Source organism: Solanum pennellii, chromosome 7 (assembly GCF_001406875.1).
Source record: "Solanum pennellii chromosome 7, SPENNV200".
In the NCBI taxonomy this organism is placed as follows: domain Eukaryota; kingdom Viridiplantae; phylum Streptophyta; class Magnoliopsida; order Solanales; family Solanaceae; genus Solanum; species Solanum pennellii.
In genome coordinates this window covers 49,012,801-49,039,822 of record NC_028643.1, presented here as the reverse complement: position 1 = coordinate 49,039,822, position 27,022 = coordinate 49,012,801, and the positions used below count along the sequence as shown (strand labels likewise).

Below are 27,022 nucleotides of genomic sequence, written 5' to 3'. Positions count from 1 at the left end.
ATCAGCGCATTAGTAAACATCACGACACGATGCAAGTCCACACTTAAGACGCATTATAGGGTTCGATATAGTGTCACTAGGAAGCCCCTCCGTAGACTGTGACACTACAAGACTGTTAGTTAAGACCAATATTTAGGGGAGAGCTAGTAATCTCGTCTCTAATAACATATGTATTAGGACGATATTATATTCCGGTCCATTTATATATTTTATTGCGAAGATACTAAATCTGGTCCCTAAAGAACTAATTTACTAGTCTCAAATTCTAACTGAAGGACTTAATCAGGAAAATACACTTCCACCTAAATTAATAAGAAAAGCTTTTCCTTCTACCAAAATTTCAGGCACCAATTTTTTTTCGTAGAAGCCAAAAAAAAGTGAAAAACTGCTCGGTTTCTGAAAAGTAATTAAAATGTAAAAGGAAAGGTCTTTATTTTTTTGGTAATATGGTCACAACTTTACCCTAGCTATCTCTTCGAATCATCAGAATCGACACTCCTATAGTATTTTTCCAGCGAAACTCAGCCCTAATCTCAACACCTGTGTATTTCCATAGTAGCGGTGTCTTCTCGTTGTGCATACGTAATTGCTGCTTATGTTATTAGCTGCTCGATTGGTGAAAACACAGAGGTTTGTTTCCTCTTTTATGTTTCCTCTTTTAATTAAATCGAGTTGCTTGTTTCTTTCATAAAGTGTATTGATGACATCTTTTCTTGTTTTATTCAAGTTACTCTTCTTCTTCCTCTTTTCTAAAATTAAATAGGGTTTAAATTTCAATGATTTGCTCAGTTTTCTATGTACAGTTAGTAAAAGATTATTGGGTTGAGCTTTCTGATAGTTACTCGATTTTGTGAAATATATTATGAGGCTGAAGATTTATATTTTATATAGAGTGCTATGGTATTTGAAGAGGTTCATAATCTGCTCTGTTTTGTATATGATAGTCTGAAGATGTATTGTATCTATAAACATACATACATTTTACACACAGCTTATTAAGCAAGAGAAATATGAGCGTGTGCATATTTGTCGCTTCATCATATTTAAAGACAAAGGATCACGATGAACCTAGAAAGAAACAATTTCTCTATTTGTTTTTAAAATTTAATCTTATATGAAATCAATGGCTGCATTATATAAAAATATTGATTTTTTTTATGTTTTTTCGTGTAAATCTTCATAGAGTAGGAGTTAGGACTCAAACCATCTCGTTTCCACGTTCCATTATCTCGTTCTGTGCACAAAAGGTTGAGTAGGATGCTTTTTTTTTTGGAAGATATAACATTTGAACCTGAGACTTAATATATGACAGCAGGGGTGACTCAACGTAATTGGGGGCCTAAATTGAAATTTTAATTTGTGGCCTAAAATATAAATACACTTTATATAAGTATTTATTCAAAATTTATTTTTTCACACTATTTAGATGGAAATTATTAGTGCTTAATTTTGTTTTTTCATTTACTAGTTTTAGGTAAGGTTTTATCAGCTCAACATTGAAAAACATCTTTTTAAGTGAGACAATTATTATATATATTGTTAATGTAATGCTATAAGTAATAAGTTGATAAATATTAAAACCATAGAATTTGACTCAAGAAGTTGATAACTTGGCATACCTCATTTTAATATGCTTATACTCTAGTAATTCTTGAAACTAAAATTTAAAAAGACATTGTAATTCACTTTGTCCAACACTTTTTACTATTATTTCTTATTTTTAACAAATTGCAAAAGATGTTAAAGTGAATCATATAATCTATTTTTAAAAAAGTTATACTTTTTATCATAAATAATCAATTTTTCTATAAAAATTTTAACACATGATTTATTCTTGACAAAAATTTGGGGGCCTAAGGCAAAGGCCTTAAATTGCAAAACATGGAGCTGCCCCTGTATGACAATGTCTAATCTTGGATATATTATTAGATATGCACACTGATCATTTGACTGATGCATGAAGTAACACCTATGCATAAGCTTCTTGTTTGTGGTAATTGGTTAACAATGTTGCTGGCCTGACAAATTTGTTAAAATAGCTTGATTATTATCAGTTACATATTAAGTTTAGTATTGAAAAAGTTGGGTCAAATATAGAAGGGTTGTATAGCTAACTTGAATCAGTTTTGGGATTAAGGTGTCATTTATTGATCGACTTATTAAAACAGTTCAAAAGTGAGGTCATGGGGAGTAACTTTTATTCTTGTCTACCATACGTAAAGACTTCTCTTTTTTGTTGAACTAAAATCTCAAGCAATTAGTTGTGTTGGTTGCAGGTTCTTGTAATTGTACTGGATTTATTTCTTTAGGCGTAGATTTTCTTGGCCAACGTAAATGTGCAACTATTTTTTTCAAGATTTTGATTCCAGCTAGTTTTATAACTTGTTGAGATTGTTAATTAATAGCCATTTTATTCTCGAATTATGGTTGGCTAACTTGCTTCCTGTTTATTTTCTTACATTGATAAAGGTATTGGCTGGTGAATTAACTACCCAATGATTTGCATGTGGACGGTTACTCCAATAACTTTATAGTTATCTCAGTTTTCTTCTTTGAAATTTAGTTTCTTACATACTTTATTGATAACAATCAAACTGTCTCAGCTACTGGTAAACACAACCAATAGCTAACATTCCTTTCCAGGTTATCATTCATGCCAATTATTGTTTCCATCCAAGAAGTTGTCTATCAATACCTTTCCAATCCAATGATTTCCTCCAGCCATACGAAGTGTAAGGACATATAAAGATCATGTTGTCAGTTCTCTATAATATACGAATAGATGTCATTATAAACAGTAAACAATTATAAATTAACAGGCAGTACTTACCTATACTCATGCACACTGAGAAAATCCTTCTTAAGGGTAAGAAATTCCCTTACCTTAGCCTCTTTCCATTCTTGGGGAAACAAACGTCCCAAGAAAGCTTCTTCAAAACATGCCCAACTCGAATGTGGTGCATCCTCATCTCTACCCTCCTTCCACTGATCAAACCAGGTCCTAGCAACATTTTTCAGTTGATATGCTGCTAGCTCAACTCTTTCAGCATCCGCAACTTGCGTGACATCGAACACCTTCTTAAGTTCCTCAATGAAACTCTCTAGGTCCTCAGTAGTGCTTGAAGCGGTGAAATTTTGAGGGTTCATACTCAAGAACCCACAAATCCTTGAAGATTCAGCCTCTTATTGTCTAGCTCCTCGTTTTTCCCAACTTGGTTAGTTACCACTTGGCTTAACATCCTAATAGCCTAGCAGTACCCAACTTTGATAACTTCCCCTTGAGGTTGCACTTCAGGTGCATTGGGTAACTCGAGTTCCTCTACATTCCTCCTAGTTGGATGACCTCTTGTTACTCTTCGTGGAGGCATGATTATCTGAAACACGTGCAAGCATGAATTACAGAGAAAATTTTAGAGATAAACTCTAACGCACGAAAAGAGTGTGACAGAAGTGAAGGAATTCCCTTATGTTGCAGCCTACTAATTATTGATGTTGTGCGCTTCACACCGATTACAAGGACTCTATAGACATGGCTTCATACTCCTAAAGATTCTTAAACATTGTGCTCTGATACCAAGTTTGTCACACCCCGAGCCTACACCCTGGACGTGGCCGCCACCCGAAACCATTGATGGCCTCGAGAGGATCCTTGGTATAGCTTACTTACACAGCGGAAGACTTAAACACAAGAGACAACTCTAGAAATTTCTTAAAAGTAATACTTAGCCAAAATAACAACTCAAGTCTTAATCGTTTACAAGTGAAATGAAAAGACTAAAAAAACTAATACATCTTTCTATGAAGCCGCTAAAATAAAGAGGGATATTGGAACAGGACCCCCTATAATCATAACAACTGAAAACTCAAAACAATAACTGAATGATAAAGATGTCCTTCGGAATGAATAGAGGCTCACCAACTGACTCTGAGTTGCTAACTGGATCAACAGTATGTCAGATGCTGATCCTAGCTATCTGCGCCTGCATTATAAGACTATGCAAGCCAACTGACATCAGTTCATTGGATGTACAAGTATGCGAGTTGGAATGCTAAAACGACTTAAGCTTGAAAGAAGGAAAACATACCTTGACTCTGCTCAACTCATGAATAAATTAACTCAATATCAAGCAGTAAACTCATGTGATATATATTTATATGTATAAAACATATAGAGCAACTGAAAATAATCTTAGTTCATTAATGATAAAGCAATAACAAACTTAACTTAACTCATTTAAAGTAATATAACTTATGTGGAAGATTCTCTAACTGAACCATCACTATGAGCCTAATTGATGATAAAACATTCTATCTCACACTGTCGAGGACTATCCTATACCTTGTTATTGGTATAGGACCTTAATAAACATAATGGATCCACTAGCTTAACTTACGTGATCATCTAAAAATTATGAATCATTAATAACCATGATGGCTACATGGTTTATCGAGACTTTAGTTATTATAAACTCGCATTCCTATATCGATGCTCAATACTACTCCCAAAAATATACTTAGCTCATGTGTTTTTAAAATAACTTCTTTCTTTGGGTTGAGATAATTGCTCAACACTTAGCTTTAAAAGCTCTCTTGGAACCAATGTTTCCTTTTCTTTCTCAAAAATCTTTTGGGAAATCATAGTTTCCTCTTATCTTAAATGTGAAAACATTTATAAACTCTTAGGGAATACTTAGTTCCCTTATAACTCTTGAGAAATGAACTCAACTCTTTACTTAGATTGAAACTTGAGTCTTAAAACAACTCTTAGGGAATACTTAGTTCCCTTGTAACTTTTTGAGAAATGAACCCAACTCTTTACTCTTTACTAAACTTGAAACTTGAGTCTTAAAAACAAGGTTAAAACGTTTCTAAAGACTCTTGGAAAATGTTTAGAATTTTGCTTTAACTTGCTTCTTAACTTCTAGATTAACTCTTAACTTCTTTGACTTTGATCTTAACTTTCCTTGAATTGAATTATGGATTCAAGGTTCATGATCTCATGATGTTTAGATGTACCTTTAGAGTGTTCAAATCAATTAAGAAACATAGGTACATCACTTAGGAACTAGTACAAAAATATGGGGGGGAAATGGGGAGAATTGGCGTCCCTGGCACTCTATGAGGCGCGAGGCGCCAACCCTCATCATACATAGAGAAGGGTGGGGCACTCTAGCTGGCATGGCGCCCCAACCCCTATACCCAGGTTTTCTCAACTTTTCTCCTTCGTTTTTCATCTCTAAACCCTCTAAACTTCTATTGTTCTTTTCCAAACACTTAGGATCATTAGTACCCTCAATACCCAATATATTCAACCCCAAATCACACCCGGAAACATGGATCAAAACTTCAACAACACATACTTCAAGAATTCAACAAAAACTTCAACACTATTCATCAAGAACTCAATGTCTTAACATTCAAATAGCTTAGATTAGCTGAATTAAATAAAATTGGCGTGTGGTGAACTAACCCAACACTGTGCGATCTCACACACCTTTTTAGGGATCACCCCCACGAATTCCATATGCAATGCTTGAATGTTCTTGACAAATTCTTGGTTTTCTCCTCTTTTCTTATTTCTCCAAGCCCTAGCATGAATACGAAATCTTTCTAAAGTGAATGAAGTCTAATTTTACCCTAATTAATCCCTAACATTGAATTAATATGAGTAGGTAAGGAAAAGACAACTTTGCCCTTCCCAAATTCGGATTGGACTTCCCTTAATCCAACATCCCAACTTCTGAAAGACATATCTCACTCATACAATATAGAAATCGCGCAAACTCGTCGTCATTGGAAATATTATTATACAGATTTTCCAACATTATTTGGAACTACCGCTAATTCATCTTGAGCTAGGAGCTATTTTCTTTTGAAAATTACCAAAACTCACATCCTAACAAAGATAATTTCCCAGATTTTTTGTTATTCTTTCCAAAAATAAATGTCTGCAGATTTTAACCTCTTTTCTAGTCATTTCTAGTTGCGAGGTGCTACAATGGGCTACTATAAAAATCGGGTAACTGCAATTAGTAGTACACAACCGCATATAAGTGATTAAGTTATACTTTAGTGGGGTAAGCTCGTTCTAGAGCTAATTAACTAGAATCTTATCGGTTTCTCTCGAATTCTAATAAGCGGCAATTAAGAATAAACTTCGCCTTAGTCCATTCACTCTCTCGAGTCAAATGTGTGGAAGAGGGTTTAGGATTCACTCTTTCGAGCTGAACCCATGACAACCCACTAAATATAGACCATTGATTCAGTAGTTTTGGTTTCAAAACCTCTCTCTCGATCAAGTCAAGAACACTAAGCTAAGATTGTTTTACAACTACAACCCATTATATTTAACCACAACTACTGTAGGAAATCACTTTTAAACAACAGAGAAACTATAAATTAGAAATACCCAACAGTTATATCAACCCATAATCACATAATCACACCCCAAGAATTTGGATTTTACCTAGACATAGTAAAAAGCAAGAAATCGATACCAACTAGTGTTACCATCATCTGGATACGATCTATATTGTCTTTACAAAGGTGTACAATGAAGAATATTCAACACCCATTTCCAATTTCTTGGAATCAGAAATCTTCAGAATCTTCCAAAGCTTAGGAAAAATGTCAGCAAACTTTAAAACTAAACTCAAAACTAGATAACTGATAGATTGTTCCCAATACCGAATCATTAACTAGGAATTTAAAAATGTATTTATAGTTGCCAAAAATTATGATGCGAAGGATTAGTTGGCGCAATACATTGGAATCGCCGATCCACTCGGCGATCTTCCCTTTGTCATTTGTATTACCGTTTTACTTTTGCCTGCATAATCCTTGAGGTTCTGTAACTTTGGGCTATATATCACTACATCACGGAACCATTCTATGACTCGACGGCTACTCCTTTTGATCACCGTCTTGATTTTCTCCTTAAAGGTTTAGCATACTGGAAAATAAAGGGAGACCAAGGCCATTTGACGACTCGCCTAATGGGTTAGCTAAATAACAAATGTCTCAAAGAAAGGATTGCAATAAATAATAATGAACTCAAGCTGAATGTAAGGAAATAAAGGAGTAAAATCAATTAAGGCTTACTAAATACTTTCTCATCTCTGAACTCAACATTTTAAGTGACATATAAAATACTTTTTAACTCTATTTTAGAGATTCTCTAACCTACAACCATCACTATAAGCTACATGATAATATTGCATCTCTCCCACACTACGAGAACCGTCTTATACCTTTTTAAGTTATAGAACACCTCAACTAAGTGGATCCACTAAGTTATGCTGAAAAATAAAAAGGAATCATCTAAAAATTATAACCTTTACCCATGTAGGCATATATGGTTTACGGGAGATGTGAGTTGTTTGGATTCTCTCCCATATCGGTGCTCAATACTACTCTCAATAATATATACTTATGACATATGTTAAAAATAACATAACTCTTTCTCTGGTTTGAGATAACTCAAACTACTCTCTTAAATAAGGTAAGTAATCTATAAGTAACTTTTGAACTCATAACTCAATTAAAAATCTCAGTTTCTCTTTTTTCAATATAAAAACTAATGGTTCAAGAAATACATAGTCCCCTTATACTCATACTTGAAAACTCTTTCTCAAAAATATTTCAAAATCATATTATAATATGATCATTGATGAATCGGGAAGTCATACAACATAATTATTGATGGTACATCCAGATATCATATTTCTTAAACATGGATGACATACTTGATTGTCATACTAATCATGTTTTAGAAACTCTTTCTCAAAATTCATCTTTACTTCCTCAAAACTCAATTTAAAACTCAAATGTTGGCTTTAAAAAGATTCTCAAAATTTGTAACTCAATTCATAGGGTTCATGTAGAATTATGGACATGAACGATTCAAATTGGGGATCTTAATAGACTCAGAACTCAAGAAGCAAGAACTCAAGCTCACTAGTCATCTCAAGAATACGCAATTCATAGGGTTCATGTTGAAATGTAGACAAGAATTAATTAACTCAAGAATATTAATGCATAACATATAGAAATTCATTAATTAGAAATAAAACTGCAAAAAGAATCAAGAACTCAATAAATCAAAATCAACTTATTTCAAGAATACTCAAATCTAGGGATGTTATCCTAGATTTCTCTTTTATTGATTTGAAAGTAGATGTAGCGCGTGAGAAAAAAATATTCCAACACTATGATAGCCTTACATACATGAAAGAACATGCTTCTTTAAGAATCTTGAAAAATCTTGAAGACGAACTTGATTAGTAGCTTTGAAACCCTAGCTTGAATGTAAACAATCAAGAAAATCTTTTATTAGATTCTTGAATTGGTTTCTTGAAATCTCTATGGATAAGAATTATGATTTTCGTTAGTGATTCCTAATTGTACGGATGAATTTGAGTTTGAAAGGATGGAACTCTTGGAGAAAGACTAACCTTAAAGAAGAATGTTGAAAAAGATTGAAACAATCTTGAATAGAGTCTTCTACATTGATTTTTCCTTGGAATTTTGCCTTAAGGTTTGAGAGAATATAAATTAAGAGATTAAAACCTAATTGTTTTGGGTCCTTAATTAGTCAAGAGATTCTCTTAGGGTTTTCTTAGAGTTAAAAATACAAAATGCCCCTTTTCTCGTCGGTTAATTCGTCACTGCATTGTATTAGGTTAGTAAAATGGTCATAACTTTTTACATGAAACTAGGATTGATGCAAAATTGGTGGCGTTGAAAAGAAGATTCAAATAAATTCCATTTGATAATTTATGAAGCACGTAAATCTTTTTATTCTAAGAGATACTATCGTTTAAATTTGACCCAACTAAACTCTTACATCAAAACTTAATCGGTAAGGAAACTTTCAACTCAACTTTGTGCTAGAACTTTTTAGTGACCTTAGTTGATATCCAAAATCATTCCTATACTAAATAATTTACCTTTACAAATATGAGTAATTTAAGAATAGCCCGACCAGACCTTATGTGAAAATAAAGAATAGTTCGGGCCTTAGCTTAAATTTTTTTGGGGTGTTACAATATCTCCCCGTAGGAATCATTTGTCCATGAATGGCGATTAAATAGAGCATAAAAGGGAAATGAGTTACACTTATTGTATTCTAGCTTAACACTAAATCACAAATTAGTTTACATAAGGTAATTATTCTAATTTAAATGACGATATTTGGGTTTTATACCTCTATAAGTATCTCATACCAAGAATACTTCTCTCTATGACTATATTCAACCAACCTCGAGCTTAATCAAGAAACACTTAATGCATCATGCGTTCATCCACATGCGCAAACACCACATTCAGCCCTAGTACTATAACCACTCCATTGACTCCTACTAACCAATCCTTATAAGAATTCCTCATTATCACTTCCAAGAGAACTTCCATGCATTATTACTAGGAATATGGTTTATTATTCATTGTAAAACCTTATCTCCTTCTCCCTCCACATTCATAACCTTATATGGAATAAAAACACCGTCACTATCACAATAAGGATAACAATCTTCTTCTCTATCATCATATTGCTACTATCAACAACCTCACTCTCAAAATTAAAAGGGTAACTGAATGAGATTTAGGGGAAAATATGATTAGTACAATTCTCTCAAAATATCTGATAGAAGAATATGCATTGCATAACATTATGTTGCTAGTCATTGAGAGTAAATCATGAATTTGCGAGTCTAGGAATATCATGAGACATGGGTGCTTTTATGAATAGGTACATATTATGGGGATGGTATGTATAACTTTTTGGAGTAAGATGGAGATCAAAGGGCTAAAAACTTGGCCCATGATTCTAGAAACTGAGCATGGATGTGAATCTCTATAAAGTGTGTGAGCATAGCTCATAAACACAATTTTGATATAAGAAACAATATCTTGATGTTGAAATGAATGAATTTTTAGGAATACACAAGATTATAAATGTATTTATATAACTCTAAAACTCTTCCGAAAGACATCATTATCTCATCCTCAACAATTGACTTTGTTTTTCATCTTATCATCTCTCCCTTGGGTCTAAAGCTGACACTTGAAAGCTATGGATCTATGTCATCATCTCTACACTAATCTATATTTCTTTACTGTGATACATAGGAAAGGCTTTTCTCATGGATATTAAACTCTCCATATGTAGTTACTAAGACTCTTTCTGAGACTTCTTTCTAAATAGTCTTTGGCTTATAAGGCCTCTTCATTTAACTCTTAAGAAAAAAAATAGTACTTACATCATCCTATTCAACATTGACAACTCAAATATACTATCTAGGCCCACATGGAATGCCATTCACTTAATTGGAACCTTGTCTAAAATTACATACAATCTCGGTACACCTCTCAATGCTATTTTTACTCTTATGACTTAGACACACTTAATTGACCTTGTCTTAAAAGTTAGGGTCTCTCAGTTATACCACTCATATTTATTGTATCTAACATCTCGATTCCTCACTTAGTCTATGTCAAGTCTACCAAATCTGATCTCAAAACTAACATCATCACCCTCATGTTGCATTCTTTTGATCACGATGCTCATCTCAAATTCAAGCTTAATATTTATTACTTAACCCGGATAAATATGATTACTCGCTTACTATACTAACTTACAATACTAGATATAAATTAAGAAACACTCACACACTAAACTCTCATGACAAGTGGTCAAACTTTATCTCTCTTCCTACATCTTATGAAATATTGTCTCATCCAATTTCACTATTTAAGTACTATTTACTCATTCACTATACATCATTGCCTAATAAGTATTGTAACACTATGAATTTTATGGTCTCTCCCTTAAAAATCATAAGCTTCATTTAGAGATAGCATATCATGAATACTCGTGCTCTTCTAATCTACACTTACACTTGGTTATTACTAACACAATGACACATCATCATAAACTACTCTCTAGTTAAATGTACTTCTAACTCATCTATACTAACTCATCCATACTAGTAACTCTTACTCTACCTCCCAACATGAAATCTGCATAAATTCATCACTTCTTAGTCTACCCATAAGGGCAAACTCCTCATTAATAACTTACGGGGTGCATGACTATAATAACATAACTTGCCTCATCACTATCTCCCTTTCTTCGGTTACTGAACCTCTGCATGTATTTCTTCTAACTTTGGGCACTTTTACTACTAGTGATTATAATCTCACAAAACATACTATTTTTTTCGGGTGAAAACACTACCACAAGCTCTAAAACACATTTCCCTATAAGAGTCTCAACTAAAACAAGGTTTAGGAAATTTTTTTCTGAGAATACATCTTGCTTTAGCTTGAAATCACGAATCATATGAATAAGAGTGTATTCTTTTGAAACTCAACACTTAACTTATTCGTAGACTTCAATCAATTCCTTCTAGAGTCTCATGACTTTCTCAAGACTTTTGATGAGAGCGACTCATCGATAAAAATCCAACTATGGGGGTAGTGACACAACTCTATTGCATGATTTAGAATATGAAAGAAGGGAAACCTTTCTTGAATGTCTGTAGTCCCTCATTTATAGAATTGGAGCCATCACAACCATAAATACGATCCTACTTGACACAACTTCATAGACACCCTATGACACTTGAACTTTGTGCTTTGATACAATGTTTTTTACAACCCAAACCTATACCCTAGACGTGGACACTACTCAAGAACCATTGCTGGTCTCCAAGAGAAACCTTATCTTTGTTGAGTACAAGCCGAAGAATACTATGAGCATACATAACCATCAACTTAAAAGAAACGTTTAAAAATAGTTTACTGAATCTCAAAATTTCACTTAATATACTGAGTATGAAACATTAGTTTTAAATAAAATATCTGAAACAGATATGCACTCCAAAGTTGTCTATCTATGAAGCCTAATTTATATATTGAAGTGTGTAAGGATAAGATCCAAGACTCCTCAAAAGAACTACTACTAGCAATTCATAAAACTAGAGTACTCTGAAAGCAATGAGGTCTCACTCAAAAGTAAACGAGCGAATGAAGTGCGCTACGTGATGATATAACTTCTCGCCCACTCTACCAAAAAATGTCCTATACCTTGCCAGGGTATTGAACACCTGAACTAAGTGGATCCACTAAGATATGCTTAAATCCAATAAGGAATTATCTAAAAAGTATGACCCTTGACCCATGTTGGAATACATGGTTTATAGGGGCTATAAGTTGTTTGACCTTTCCCTGATATCAATGCTCAATACCACTCCCAATAATATATACATGATCATATGTTAAAAAAACATAACTCTTCCTCTGGTTTGAGATAATTGTTCAAACTACCCTCTTAAAAGAGGAAACTACTTTATAAATAACTTTTTAACTCACAAATCTTAAAAACTCTCAGTTTCTCTTTTATCAATGTAAAAATTGATTCCTCTAGGAATACATAGTCCTCTTATACTCATACTTGAAAACTATTTATCAAAAACATTTCAAAATCATATTATAATATGATAATTGATGAATTAGGAAGTCATACAACATAAACATTGATGGTGTATCCAGACATCATACTGCTTAAACATAGATGTCATACAGGATTGTCTTATTAATTATGTTTTCGAAAATCTTTCTCAAAATTAATCTTTACTTCCTCAATACTCACTTTAAAACTCAAGGGTTAACTTCAAAGAACTTTTCAAAATCTATAACTCAATTCGTAGGTTCATGCGGGATTATGAACATGGATGATTCAAATTAGGGATCTTAATAGAAATATGGAAAATCAGTACTCAGAACTCAAGAACGCAAGAACTCAAGGACACTACTCATCTCAAGAATACTCAATTCATATGGTTCATGTTGAAATATACACATGAACGAATCAACTCACGAATCTTAATGCATAACATATAGCAATTCAATAATTAGTAATAGTACTTCAAAAGAACCAAAAACTCAAGAACTCAAAATCAAGTTATGTAAAAAATATTCAAATCTAGTTTTTAATGAGTCCAAGATTTGGACTCATTGAGGGCTTTGTTTATATAGATTTAGTGCCCTGAAATACTTTATTTGATGCTATAAACGGATGAAGAATCCTTTATTTTAAGGTACACGGATTGAGGAAAAAATCAAGGACATTAAAATTCAAAAGGAACAAAACAAACCGGAGAATTGAAAAAAGGCTGACCTGCTGATCACCAAGATCGTTTGGCGCATCGCCGAAGGGTCAGTTCCACCGCCTAAAGTTTTAGTGTGCTAGCCTTGAGGGAAGAAACCAAATCAGTGACAAGAAGGAGCAGTCAGTGCATCGCCGAGTAGTTCCTATATGCAGTGGTAGATCGCCTAAAGTTATAGATACCAAGGATGCTAAATGACAAAGTGAAAAAGCAATGAAAGAGAGTAGAGGGTGGCTCATCGAGTGGTTCGGCGAGGCCGACTTACTTCACCAAATAGTCTTACGTAGCTTACTTTCGCTGACCATAAATACGTTTTTAAAAATTTATTTTAGAATCTTTTTGGAATCTAACATATAGTTTTATAACTCTTTTACATCTGGAGACAGTTTTCTCTAGACTTTTTCCTTAGCTTTGAAGGATTGACGAAATTCACTTTTGAGAAATTAGAAGTGGGTCTTTGAGATTTATCGAATTGAAATATTGTAAATACGCCAATTGATGGAATAATCAATTTGGTAACTGTGTTTACATTTTTATAATGTCTAGTTAAAACCCCAATTTTTGGGGTGTAATCATGTGATTATGGGCTGATTTAGCTTATGGGTATTGTTAACTGTTAGTTGAAATGCTATTTAAAAGTAAGTTTAATCATTAATTGTGATTTAATTTATGAATTGTAGTTGAAAATGAATTGTATGTGTGTGTTCTTGGCTTTCTTGAGGGAGAGCATCTAGAGCCAAGGTTTTTGATTGATGGTTTGTGGGTATTTGGTCAATCTAGGTTTAGCTAGAGAGAGTAAATCCTAATCTAATCCCACACATTTAGCTCGAGAGAGTGAATGCATTAAGGTATGAGATGCTTTTAATATCATGCTTGTTGATGTTCGAGAGAAATCACCTGATTTGGCGTAAATTTTTAAGAGAAAATTACCTCCCTTATAGCCTCTTCTACTCATTAATACATAGCAATTTACTAATAGTTGCAATTACCCAGATGTCTATATTTGCCTATAATTGTTGACATACCAAGAATTCGTCTCCATATTGTTATTTCATAATTTTGTGTATGCTTGTAGTTATTAATCTAAAACCAACCAACCCCCCCCCCCCATCATACATTCGTGTCACTCTTTTTGTTTGATATGTCTTTTATGATAATGTTTATTCTATGGTTGAATTGACTGCATTTATACTTCCCAATCGAATTTCAAACACGTACCTCTCCATGGAGAATTCGACCCCAACTCATTTAGATGTGCTTTATATAGATTTACGATTGTTGAACACCCAGAAGTGGATGAGGTGCGTTTGAAACATTAAATAAAAATGGCGCTTTTGCCTGGGAGTGGTGTTGTTTGAAATTATTTTGGTGAAGTTAAATTGTGTTTTTTTATTTTATAATTTAATCCATTTATTTTTCTTCTTGGTTTTTTTGTTGATTGGTAAATAGAGGAAATGAGTGTCAACAGAAACAATGGTAACCAAGTGGACCACCAAGATGACATCGGGAATCTCAATGATGTCAATGAACTGAATGTCAATGACCCCAACCAAATGGGTGGTGTTGGTGCCATTCGTTTGGCTCCAGCTAAGGAAATGTTGTTTTTCACATCACAAGCACCATTTTGCACTTCCTACAACTAAAGGGTTTATTCGGTGGGTTGGATCATGAGGATCCCCATGAGCATATATGTAATTATTTTGATGTTTGTAGACCTTTCTCCTTTAAGAACATTTCAAGAATTGGTCTAGATGAGATTGTTCCCATTTTCTCTATTGAGGAAAGCATGCAAGTGGTTGACTGAGTTTCCAAGAGATTCTATTACTTAGTGGGAAGAACTTATTACCGCATTCTAAGTGTGATTTATCCCTCCTTCGAAGTTGATGAATCTTTAGGACAACATTCAAAGCTTCAAGAGCTTGGAGGGTGAGCCAATCCATGTGACTTGGCTAAGGTTTACGAAGATGGTGTTTCAATGCTGAACTCATGGACTTCTTGATAATGTACTGCTGCAATACTTCTATAGAAGCCTCGATTCGGTGAACAAGTGAGTGGTTGATCAACTTTCTATGGGAGGTTGAATGCAAAAACCTTATGTAATAGCAACCCAACTCTTTGATGGCATGACTAAGATAAATTGGGCATGTTACACCCGTGAAGATCAAGTCTGTCCTCTAACTTATAAAATGACAAAGCAGCAGATCCAAAAAGATCAGGAGAGATACTAAAACATGGCAAAGATGATGACCCAAATGGATATCTTGACCAATAATGTTATGGATGCTGGTACAAGGAATGTTAATGTTGTCAGTATTGATGGTGTAAACCCTAAAGAGGCCAAATTTGAAGTGTTGTACAATGAGTAAGTGAACTTCTAACCGACCAAGAAGGAGGCTATCATGTTAACTACCCAAGACCGGGTGGAAAGAAAGGTTGTAATAAAGATGAGGGTTAGAGAGACCGTGATAGAGAGAGGCGTGATCATAATGACACTTGGAAGGAAAGAGAAGGAGAGAAGGATAGGTATGTTTCTCTGGAAGAGCGTCAAAATCCCAAAGATTATCAGGGTGGCTGAACGGAGGATATGCTCTCACGTATTCTCAACAAGGTTGAAGGGTCCGATAAATTTTTGAATGAAATGAAGGAAGACGACTCTCAACCAGAGGGTAACCTCACATTTGGTCTCTATCAATTAGCTGGAGACCCAAATAGATCAAATTTCTTCACATTTCAACCCAAGACAACAAGGGGGGTTTCCTAGTGAAACTATGAAAACCTCAATAATGAAGCTTGAGTGGGTACCTCTGGTGTGCCACGACGAAAACTAAGGTGATTTTGGGAGACAACCTAAGTTATTTTGCTTTATATTTGTTTTTGGAATAACGGGAGTTAATTTTGCTAGTTGAAGTGTGGAATGTGTTTGATAAATGCAAATTGGCAAGCCAAGAGTCCAGTCGGCAACTCGATGAAGAGGTCGGTGAGCTCGGCATGTCCGCCGTTGGACCCACAAGAATCACAAGTGCAAACCTATAAAACTCGGCAGGCCCATAGTTGAGTCGTTGACTCACCAAAATAGGTTAGTGAGCACTATTCTGTCTGCTGTTTAGACACCCAAATTAACTGGAGGTCTGTAAAACTCGGCGAGGTAAGTAACCTCTTGGAGGATCACCGAGTGGCTCGATGAGGATGACTAATATCGTTGAAAGGTCCGCAAACTGAAAGGTTTTAAAAGGCCAAACGGTTTAAACTTTCAAAATCTTTCATATTCTGTCATTTTGAAGCGTCGTACTCTCTCATCCTCACTTTAGATTTTAATATTTTCTTATTTTATCGCTTTTTGCTCTTGATATCGTGCTCAGAGTTAGATTACATCACCTCCTAGACTTTCAAACTCTTATTTCGACTTAAAGGTTTGTTTTTCGAACCCTGGACTCTTGATTATTGGTTGAACTTAAATATATTTGTTTAAATCTTGTTTTTGTGTGTTGTACCTGTACTGGAATCATAGTTGTTATGCTAGTTTCCCTATTTTAGTTTCAAATCATGCCTAAATTGCTTAAATTATTAATTTCCCGAGTGTTGTGCTTTAAAAGTGATCATAAATAGTTGGGTTGTGGTAAATTGTTGTTGGTTCTAGTCAAGTGAAGTCTGACTAAGATCAATTGTGCTAAATGATGTACTTTGCCCAATGATGGAGTATTTGGCGTCATTCTTAAGGATAAACATCGTCAAATGACCAATTTTGGCCAAACTAGAGAAAGCATGAATACCCAGGTTGCATGGGTCGAATGGGTCTGAGCTTAATTGCATAAGTGTATAGTTTGATTTTATTTTTGGGGGCTGCAGGCTTGAATTTAGGAAACGCAACTGAAATTTTGCACGGTTGACAGCTTAGCGAGCTAAGTCGAGCTTTCCGAACCATCGATGGTTCGCCAATCTCCCCCTTGATCGCCCTTAATTTCATGGTTTGTTTAGATTAGAGTCTGTAAGTTCTGGTGGGAAGCCTGAGCTCACTGAGTTCACTCGGTTACTTGCCGAAAGTCTCCTTTTATCGCCCTTTCGGCGTCCCTATAAAAAAAGTGTTAATTTTGGTAGGCTAGTCTGAGCTCGCCGAGTGATGTCGGTGATTCGTCGAAAGGTTCTGCACATCGTCGACTTGCCATTAATCTGGAAAATTTTCAAGCCATTCCTTTCGGCGATCCCAATATGGCTTACGAAAGTGACTCACTGATTGGTTCAGTGAGTCTTTCTACTACCTCTATTCTGCATTTTTCTTTAATTATTTCTAGCTCTTTTTTGATGAATTTTTCAGATATTGCTAGATCAAAAGTAGCAGGAAGAGGTATGTCGCCCTACAAGAGGCAAATGGAATCACTATCAATGAGGATGCAACTGCATCCAAAGAAAAAACAACAAAACTCCCTACCACGGGAAGGAAGGGTAAAGGAAAGGGCAAGGCACATGTTGTTGAGTCACCGGAGGTCAACTCCAACATCGAGGGAGCTTACAATACTCACTTCACCCCCTCGAGAGTGAGGGAGACCACCAAGACCCTCAGGCTTATATTTCTGAGCTTGAGGATGATCAAATACTTCTATCCCGGAGAGATGAATGCTCTCCAAGAGGATGCATGATCCATCTGAGACCTAGGTGCCTCAGACCACTACTTATCCTATTCAAGACCAAGTTATGGTCCAAACACCGTGTGCATAGGGTCCTCTTACCCGGACCCTCAATGGACTAAAGGTCGACGGACTGAGGACCATCATTGAGGAGAAGAGGTTGTCTATGTATAGGGTGATAGACTGACACCCAAAAATATGGTGCACCTTGAAGTCGCACTTGATTTAGGTCTTTACTAAACCCTGGAGTCGTTATGTTCTTTTTTTCTACTAAAACAAAAGCTAAAAAAATAGAAAAACACTATAGAAGAAAAGGAAGAAAAAACAAAATAGGGGAAAACTAAGATAAGACACAATATAGGAAAGACCAAGAAATAGAAATCTTCCCTATCGATCAAGAGCTCCGCAAGGGTTGCTGATCGATGCAATACGCACAGAGTTGAAATCATGGAGGTAACACTTTCTGAAATGATCTTAGAGCCTGTTTGGTTCAGCTTAAAAGCTGGTCAAACTGAATTAAAAGCTGGTTTTTGACTTATTTAGCTGTTTGGCAATACTCAAAATAACTTATTTTAAGTTAAAAAAAACTTATTTTAAGCCAAAAGTTAAAAGCTGGGGTAGGGGTGCTTTTTTTTTTTTTAGCTTATAAGCTGTTTTAAGTTGACCACATTTTTATCTTTTTGTCCTTAATATTTTTATACAATCTCCAAATTACCCACATAACCCTAACATCTCTTTCTTCCATTTTTCCCTTTTCACGTTCGGCATAGAAACTTCAGCACTTTTATCCAAACGCATAACTGCTTATTTTAAAAATAAGTTTCAGCACTTTCAAAAGTATTTTTTTAAAGCTGCTTTTATTAAGCCCATCCAAACGGGCCCTTAGTCATTTATTTGAAGCTTCAAAAGATAGGTAGATCTAACTTGAATCATTTTTTAAAATGCAAAATTAAGTTGGTTTCATGGTCCGATTCTAATTTTAGCAGTCTCAAAGCTCTCACTAGACGCTGCCGAATCAATATCAAGATGAAGTTGAACTCAATCCGATTTTCTATGCAACAAATAGATGATTCAAAGGTTTCTCTTGCTTTTTATTCTCTTAGCTGAAGCAACAAAAATTAGTTGGTTCTAATTAACTTTTGTTCAAACAAAATTTACAATGAAATAAGACTAATACAAGCCTAATACCACCATTTGTAAATCTATTACTCGAAACTTCAGTCAAATAAATCCAACAAGAAAATTACTACATGTAGTTTGATGTGATGTTGTATAAACACTTTGTTTTTTGTTATATGTGATGAATATGCCTGCTCCTTTGCCATCTGTAATTCATAACATCAATCAGACTCTTTATTTATGAATGTGCTAAATCGTATTTGTGGTATTTGTTTCTTTTTGATGTTGAGTAACTTTCTATCTTGCGATGGTAACTGCTGAAAACAAGTAAATTCTATAGCTTTTGTACCTGCAAAGAAAAACTTCATTAACTTAAAATATCAGCTAGTGCATTGCCTTCCCTAAAGATGCGGGCAAAATGCACTAGCCCTTTACTCTTCCAAAACTTAATTTTGTTCATCTAAATTTTAATCTTCCATGGAGTTTTTCATCTATCTTCAATCATATTGACCATAGATAATGAGTCTGACTCTATTAAAACTGAAAACCTTGATGTTCAATACAATATCTAACACCTTCCTCTATAGTTGTAGCTTCTGCACAAATGTTTATAGTTATCCCTAATCTTTTTGATTCATATTATATCAACTCTCCATTAGAATCTCTCACACAACATCAGGTTTCATCCATCTCACCAATTGTGACCTGATTAAAGGTCTCTATTGCTCAAGGTCATGAATCAATTGAGGCCACTCATTTGGAATTTCTTTCATCCAGGGGTCTTTCATTTTCACTAAATTCACCAAATTATTATTGATGTCTTGTATAACCCTGTCTCTAGTCATATAACCTCCATGATGAATAACATTTCTTTTTTTCCGTAGTTGCCAAGAAACAAAAGCAAGGATTGTCTGATAAATAGGATACAACTTGGCCGAACTCTTTAAGTCCCACCATTTTTTCATTGCCTGTTGTACCTGAATAAAAGGACCATGTAGTCCAAATTAACTAGCATAGTAAGTCCATATTGAGGATGAAAAATCACCAGTAATAAATAAATTAACAACAGTTTCCTCTCTAACATGTTCACAACATCTACACCTGAAAAGTAAATTGATCTTGATTCTTTTAAGTACCTCATCCATTGTAATCTTATATTTCCATATTTTCCACAGCAAGAATGAAATTTTATAGGGAACTCCTTTAGATACAATCACAATCCTTTATTTTCCATCCTTTTTGTCTAATTTCCTCCCAAGCATTTCTAATAGTAAATTTACCCAAACTAGTTTTCATCCACCAAGAAGTATCAGGAAGATCTTATTTAGTAGCGTAGTTCAATGTTCTAATAACATGAGTTGTTGTTGCTTCTGGTAGATAGTCCGGAAGCTTGTCTCTGTCCCATCCATTAGGAGTTATGAAAACACTCATGTCTTCTACAATGTTGGCTCTTGCAATTTCTGGATTAGTCACTTTAATATCCCCCAATTCAGTCCAATTAATCCTCCCAAGTGTCTGTATTACCACTCTTTGGTTTCCACCAAATGAAACCATCCGATTGATCTGTTGTCTCTATCATTTTCTTCCGAATCTGAGAGCCATTTTTCCATATTACTTCTGTAGACTTTAGCTTTTGCAATATTTATTCCACATGAAATTTGACCATAGAGAAGATGTGGTTCTAAATCTCCACTATAATTTAATAAAAGGAACTTTAGAGATGTCATATAGTGACCTAAAGCTCAAACACCCTTCCTTTTTTGGCAGACACAACTTTGACCAGGAAACCCAATGTTTATATCTTCCTTCCTCCTTAGTACTCCAAAAATTCTAGAAAATACTTTGTGTGTCTCATTGATATTGTACTTAGTTGGGATGACATCGGATAACAAGTATATAAGGAATACTTTGAAGGACGCTTTCTGTAACATACCTTTCTCCTTTTTTATTAATTCACTGTAGTACTCCTTCATCTTCCTGTTATGAAATTTTGGACAAACCAAATACTTGAATGCAAACTCTCCTCTAGAGAAACCTGCCACATGTTCTACTAGATCCAATAGACATTCTCCTACTTTATGAAACATATCAAAATTACCTTTCTCTTTGTTAATAAGTTGCCTAGACACTTCTTCATATTCTTTCAAAACTTTCATTACCTACTTTAGAGACTCTTCCTCTGCTGAAGTGAAAATAATTATATCATCTACATATGATGCTTAATCTTTTTACTCCATTTCAACAATCCAAATCCTACAAAGGATTGATTTTCGAACAAAGAATTTAAAGTTCTTGAAAGCACTTATACAGACAAAATAAATAAAGCAGGTGGCAAGGAGTATCCATGTTTCACCCCTCTAGTAGAATGAAAAATTCCTTTGGTTGACCATTAAACAGAATGGAATACCAATTATTAGCAATCAACCTCCATACTATGTCCGTAAAATGTTGTGAGAAGTCCATGTTTTACAAGCAATTTAATAAGGTACTGCCAAGATACCGTATCATATGTCTTGGTCATGTCAATATTAATAATCACATTAGCAGGCTTTCCTCTCTTTCTGATATTCATGACTATTTCTTGAGTAAGTAACACATTCTCAATGAGACTTCTACCTTGCACAAAATCGGACTGATTAGAAGATATAAATTTAGAAAGTACCTTCTCCACCCTCCCATGAATGACTCTAGAAAAAACCTTGTTAACAAAATTACTCAAACTTATAGGTCTTAGGTCTGAATAAGCTTAGACAATGTCTTTTTGAGTGAATGTGTAATTGATTTGGGAAGATTCTTACCTTGAAAGAAACAACAAACCAATCTGAATATGTCAAGCCCCACTATATCCCAGCTTTTCTTATAAAAAAACCTGAAAATTCATGAGGACCACTAGATCTATCACCATTAAGTTTAGACACAACTTATTTTACTTTCTCCATGGTAATCATATGACTCAGTAAGTCACTATCTTCTTGTGTAACCACACAAGGTACATGTTGAAGAATATCTTGACTAGTACTTTCTTCTTCTTGAGAAAATTGATTTTTGTACCATTCAATTGCTCCAGTTACCATTTGTTATTCATCTTCTATCCAGTTACCATTCTTGTCTTTGATAATTTTGATTTTAATCTATTTCATCTCCCGTTCACTATATCATGAAGATAATTAGTGTGTCTATATCCTTTCACCATCCAATCAATGTCTGATTTTTGGTTTCCAACACTCTTCTTCAAAGTGAAAGTATCTTTTTAATTCTGTCTGACTTTGTTGAAGAATACATCTGTTGTTATGACTTGGATATTCCCCAAATAAAGACTCTTTCAATCTCACAATCTATCCCATGATGATAAGTTGTTTAAAAATATCACTGTATACTTTATTGCTCCACTTTGTTAAGACACTCTTCATTCTCTTCAGCTTATTGTTAAAGGTAATGAAAGGGTTTGGTCCCTCTTCTGCAAACTAATTTTGTCTAACCTCGTCCAAAAAATCAGCATGTTCAGTACAAAAATTTAAGAACCTAAATGGTTTAATAACATTTTGGGCCTGAGTATCAAACAAATAGCATAGGGGTATGATCAGATCCAGTTCTATCTAGGTGTTCCACTCCATCTACCCGAATTGTGCTTGTAATTGCTGATATACAAGCATTCTGTCTAATCTTTCAAAAATATAGTCTTCTCCAGCCCTTTCATTCCACCATGTGAATGGGCTCCCTTTAAAACTGATCTCTTTTAGTTCACATGAATCTATACAAAAGGCAAAATCTTCAACTTCTTGAGGTTGTACTGGCAAATCTCTAATATTTTCCTCTCCATTCAAAGTCTTCTCTAAGCATACATAGGCATGAAATATTATTTTCCTGTTGGTACATCTCATCCCAAAGTTCTAATCTTTCATTAGAATCACACTTTGCATAGACTAGAGTTACCATAACCTCTATACTATGATCTTGAAGAAACAGCTGCAAAGTCATTTATTGGGGTTTATATTCTATTACCTCCACCTGAATATCATGAGCAACAAAAAAACCAGATCTTCCCATTGATATTTCCTCCTGCAATATTCATACAAGTCTTCTTTTATACTTCTCAATATGCTTTGCTTGTTTAGAAGGCTCCATTAATCCAATAATATAGAATCTATGATGCCGGTGTAACATTTCTAGCCTATGAAAGGCTTGATATATCTTCACTGATCTAATATTCCAAAAAATGACTTAATCATCTAATTGATTTGATTAGCCAAACTCCTTTTTAGAATTATAGAAGATTGTGATTTTTCTACTTCTAAATCTTTGTTTTTTCTTTTTATTCACCCCTTGATAGTTAGATTTTGGAGAATATCAGCCTACCTTTCAGCTTCATGAAGTGTGCTTCGTATATAACTTTCCTTATTGTCTTTATTTTCAACCCTAATCTTATCACTCTGTATTTATAGAGGATTAATTTTGTGAGTCACCAAATCATGTAATACCTTATTTGGAGATGGGTACTTATGTTCCTAATTGGGTTAGAGAGTATGGAGCTCTGGTGGTCCAGGGGAAGAGGAAGGATTCTACATTCAAACCCATAATTATGTGTTCGTCAAGGGCAAGAAAGTGAAGTGTGATACTGATGATATCAATGCAGTGTTGGAGTGCACCAACAACATTGCAGATGACTACTAATACATGATCAAGACAAAATACATAGAAACTATGAAAATTTGGTTATCCCCCCCTTTATCTGATGGAACTCCTAGGTGAATCGAGGCCGGAGCGCCCATAGAGAAGAAAACTTTAACATTAGCAGCCTGATATTGGTTTGGGTTCATTACCAGCACAATTATGTTGTCCAGAATGAGACTATATTTCTCCACACGAAGCTATCCTGCCTTGGTGCCATCATTTATAAGAAGAAGCTAAATTTAGGCATGATCATTTGATAGGATATGAACATGAGGGCAAAGAAGAACCAAATATCTCTCTTTTTTTTCGATGTTGATCAACGAGTTGTGCAGACGAGCTCAAGTGCCACGTGATGAGAAGGACATGGAAGTGATGCCCACCTCCTCAACTACCATTCAACGCATTAAGGTCGAGTACTTGAAGGATGAGGCTGAGAAGAAGAAGGAAACCCCGGTGGACTCATCCCCAGCAGTTGACATTGAGACCTTATAGGCAGAGGCAGTATTTCTTACTCCGGCCACTAGGTCTTCAGGTATCTTTAACTCTGTCCTTTTTATGACTTCGAGTTCTTCTATCGATCCCTTGGATCCTACATTTGTTGCTAGTGCTGCTGCATCTTGACCTCCATTCATCCAAGTTGGATACTAAGGATGGGTCCTCTAGCCTATTTTGCCGGTTGGAAGTCTTCAAAGCTATAGAGGCTACAGTCCTTGGAATTATTAAGAGAGTTCTCATTGCTGCTGTGGCACCTTTGAAAGAGTCCATTGATTCCCTACCAGAAAATATATAAGTGTGTGAGAGAAGCTAGGGAGCCACTCGTGAGGTGACAGCCCTAATAGCCACAATTTCTGAATTGAGAAATGATGTGGACTACCAGAAGTCCACAGATATGTCAATGATTTTTGGAACTGTGGAGATCCCTGATATGCCAGCCGATTTTGATGTGCCTCCGTTTACCATCGGAGATGAGGTTCGAGGATAAGAACTAATGAGGAGCACCTCGATCTCCAAGAGGAGACCACATATGAGTAACTGAGAGAGGTTGAGGAGGTTATGATACATTCATCCGTGCAGATACGTCCATGGCAGGCTCTACTAGATCCAATGTTGATGGTACCCGGTGCACTAATGCCTAAGATCAGAGTTGGAAACCATGCAATGATGCCCTGACATATGGAGTGACTGAGAGACAGGACCATTATTTACCTCCCTTTTTGTTACTTTATTGATTTTTGTTTTTTTGGTTGCATTTGAGGACAACTGCTTTTCATTTGTGGTGGAGTGATATATTTACGTACCTACCTCTTGTGATTGCATTTTATGTATATACATATTGGGTTCTTGTGTTTTAACTTGTGTGTTGATTATATCTTATGGCTATTTGAGCTTGTGGCTCCTTTTTCTTGAATTGAAATGGTTTTCGAACACATCTGAAATTTTTTGCCACCTCTTGTTGTGTTTGAATGTGGTTGCTCTTGTGAATATTTGAGTATTGGTTATGATCAATACCAATGCATTGAAGAGTTCTCTTAATCGGACAAAACTGAATGTACATGTATGATAAGGACAAATAAAGTTCCATAGAAAATATGTGGATTTTTTGCATCTCGTTGTGACTAGTCGGTTATCAAATGAAGTCTCTTGTGATGAACATTTCACACTAGCTCGAATGAGTCTTATTTGATGTTGGTGACAATGCCTTCTCTGATGAGCTTACCTTAATCATTATGTGTGGTGACACCTAGAATTTGCCCCGTTAGTCCGATTGACTATGTGATGCAAGTTCCTTGAATGATCTTAGGCAACAATTTTGAGGAGTGAAATAATATTAAAATATACCTTTTGTTTGTAGCCAACCTTGTGATATATGTGAACCTTGCTTGAACCGTTTTGAGATTTATCCTTTCCGTGGAAGAAACATAAACAATTGTGACCCCTCTTTATCCATTCACCCATAACTCTCATGAAGTGTAGTTTGTTTGAATAGACAACTTAGGCCAAAAGCCTACGTTCAAGTAGTGGTGAAAAAAAAATGTAAATCAAGAAGTGTGAAGAATTTCCTTTTGATCCATGATCTTGAAAAACTGAAACCCCTTTCATATAAAAAAAAGGAAGAATGCAAAAAAAAAGTTGTGAAACGTTTCAAAACTTTCAAAAGAAATAGGGTGTTTGGTAGTCCATTGGAAGTTAATTAATGGGGTGAATTTTGAGCATCAGTAAAATGTTGAAGAAAAGGAAGAAAATGATATTCAGGCCACATTTCATGAGGGTAGCAACCAATAAGCCTAAATGACCATACCTTTACACTCAGCCCCGTTACAAGCCTTGAAAAGACCTTTCTTGATCTTGAGTGAGCTGAAATGAATGTTGATTAGAAAATAAGATCAAACTTATGGGTGAAGTCATGAAAGTGTTCATCTTTGTGAGTGTGAGAGTCATATGTGATTCTGAAACTATAAATTGTTGAGAAATTGTGTGGGAGCACTTGAGTACCTTTGTTGAACTTGAACTTGCATTGGAAGCAAGTATTGTGAACTTTAGAATCTTTGATAATGGTGAGTCATAACTTGAATCTTTGAGTACACAATTGATCCTTTCATGACTAGTTTAGTCTTGTTGTATGCATTCATGATGAGTCTTTTGTAGCACTGTTTGAGACATCCTTTTTGAACTGTTGAGCTTAATTTTACTTGAGCACAAGCAAAAGTTTAAGTTGGGGGTGTTGATGAGTCCGAGATTTGGACTCATTTAGGTCTTTGTTTATATAGATTTAGTGTTCTCAAATGCGTAATTTGTGCCATAAATTGATGAAGAATTCTTGATTTTCATATACATAGATTGAGGAACAAAGAAAGGACACTAATATGCGAGAAGGAACAAAAAACTGAAGAAATGAAGGAAGGAAGGCTGGTGATCACCAAGAGCATTTGGTGAATCAGGGGATAGTTCCACCGCCTAAAGTTTCAGTATGCCATCCTTGAGGGAAGAAACCAAATTTATGACTCGAAGGAGCGGTCGGCGCATTACCGAGTAGCTCTGCGATTCAATGATAGATCACATAAAGTACAGAACCCAAGGAAGCAGAATGACATGGTGAAGAGGAAATAAAGAGAGCAAAGAGCAGCTTGCCGAGTGGTTCGGCGAGTCTGACTTATTAAGCTAAATAGGCTTTCATAGCTTATTTTCGACGACTATAAATATGTTTTTTGACATTTAGTTTAGAATCTTTTTGACATATGAGGTGTAGTTTTATCAATCTTTTACATTTGGAGACCGTTTTTTCTAGTGTTTTTGCTTAGCTTTGAAGGATTGAAGAAATTAACTTTTGAGAAAGTGGAAGTGAGTCTTTCCAGATACATCAAATTAGAGCATTTAAAAACGAAATAACTCTTACACAGTTGATGGATAATCAATTTGGTAAGCTTTTTGTAACGCCCCATA

The 27,022-nt window shown here is 35.0% G+C and overlaps 1 long non-coding RNA gene across 1 annotated transcript; it reads left to right on the top strand.

Moving 5' to 3' along the window:
- The first annotated feature begins 360 nt into the window (after window positions 1-360).
- On the top strand, window positions 361-26,848 carry LOC114077919. Its single transcript, XR_003579301.1, has 2 exons — window positions 361-630; window positions 26,419-26,848. It is a non-coding gene; the product is annotated as an uncharacterized LOC114077919 (long non-coding RNA).
- Window positions 26,849-27,022: the final 174 nt, after the last annotated feature.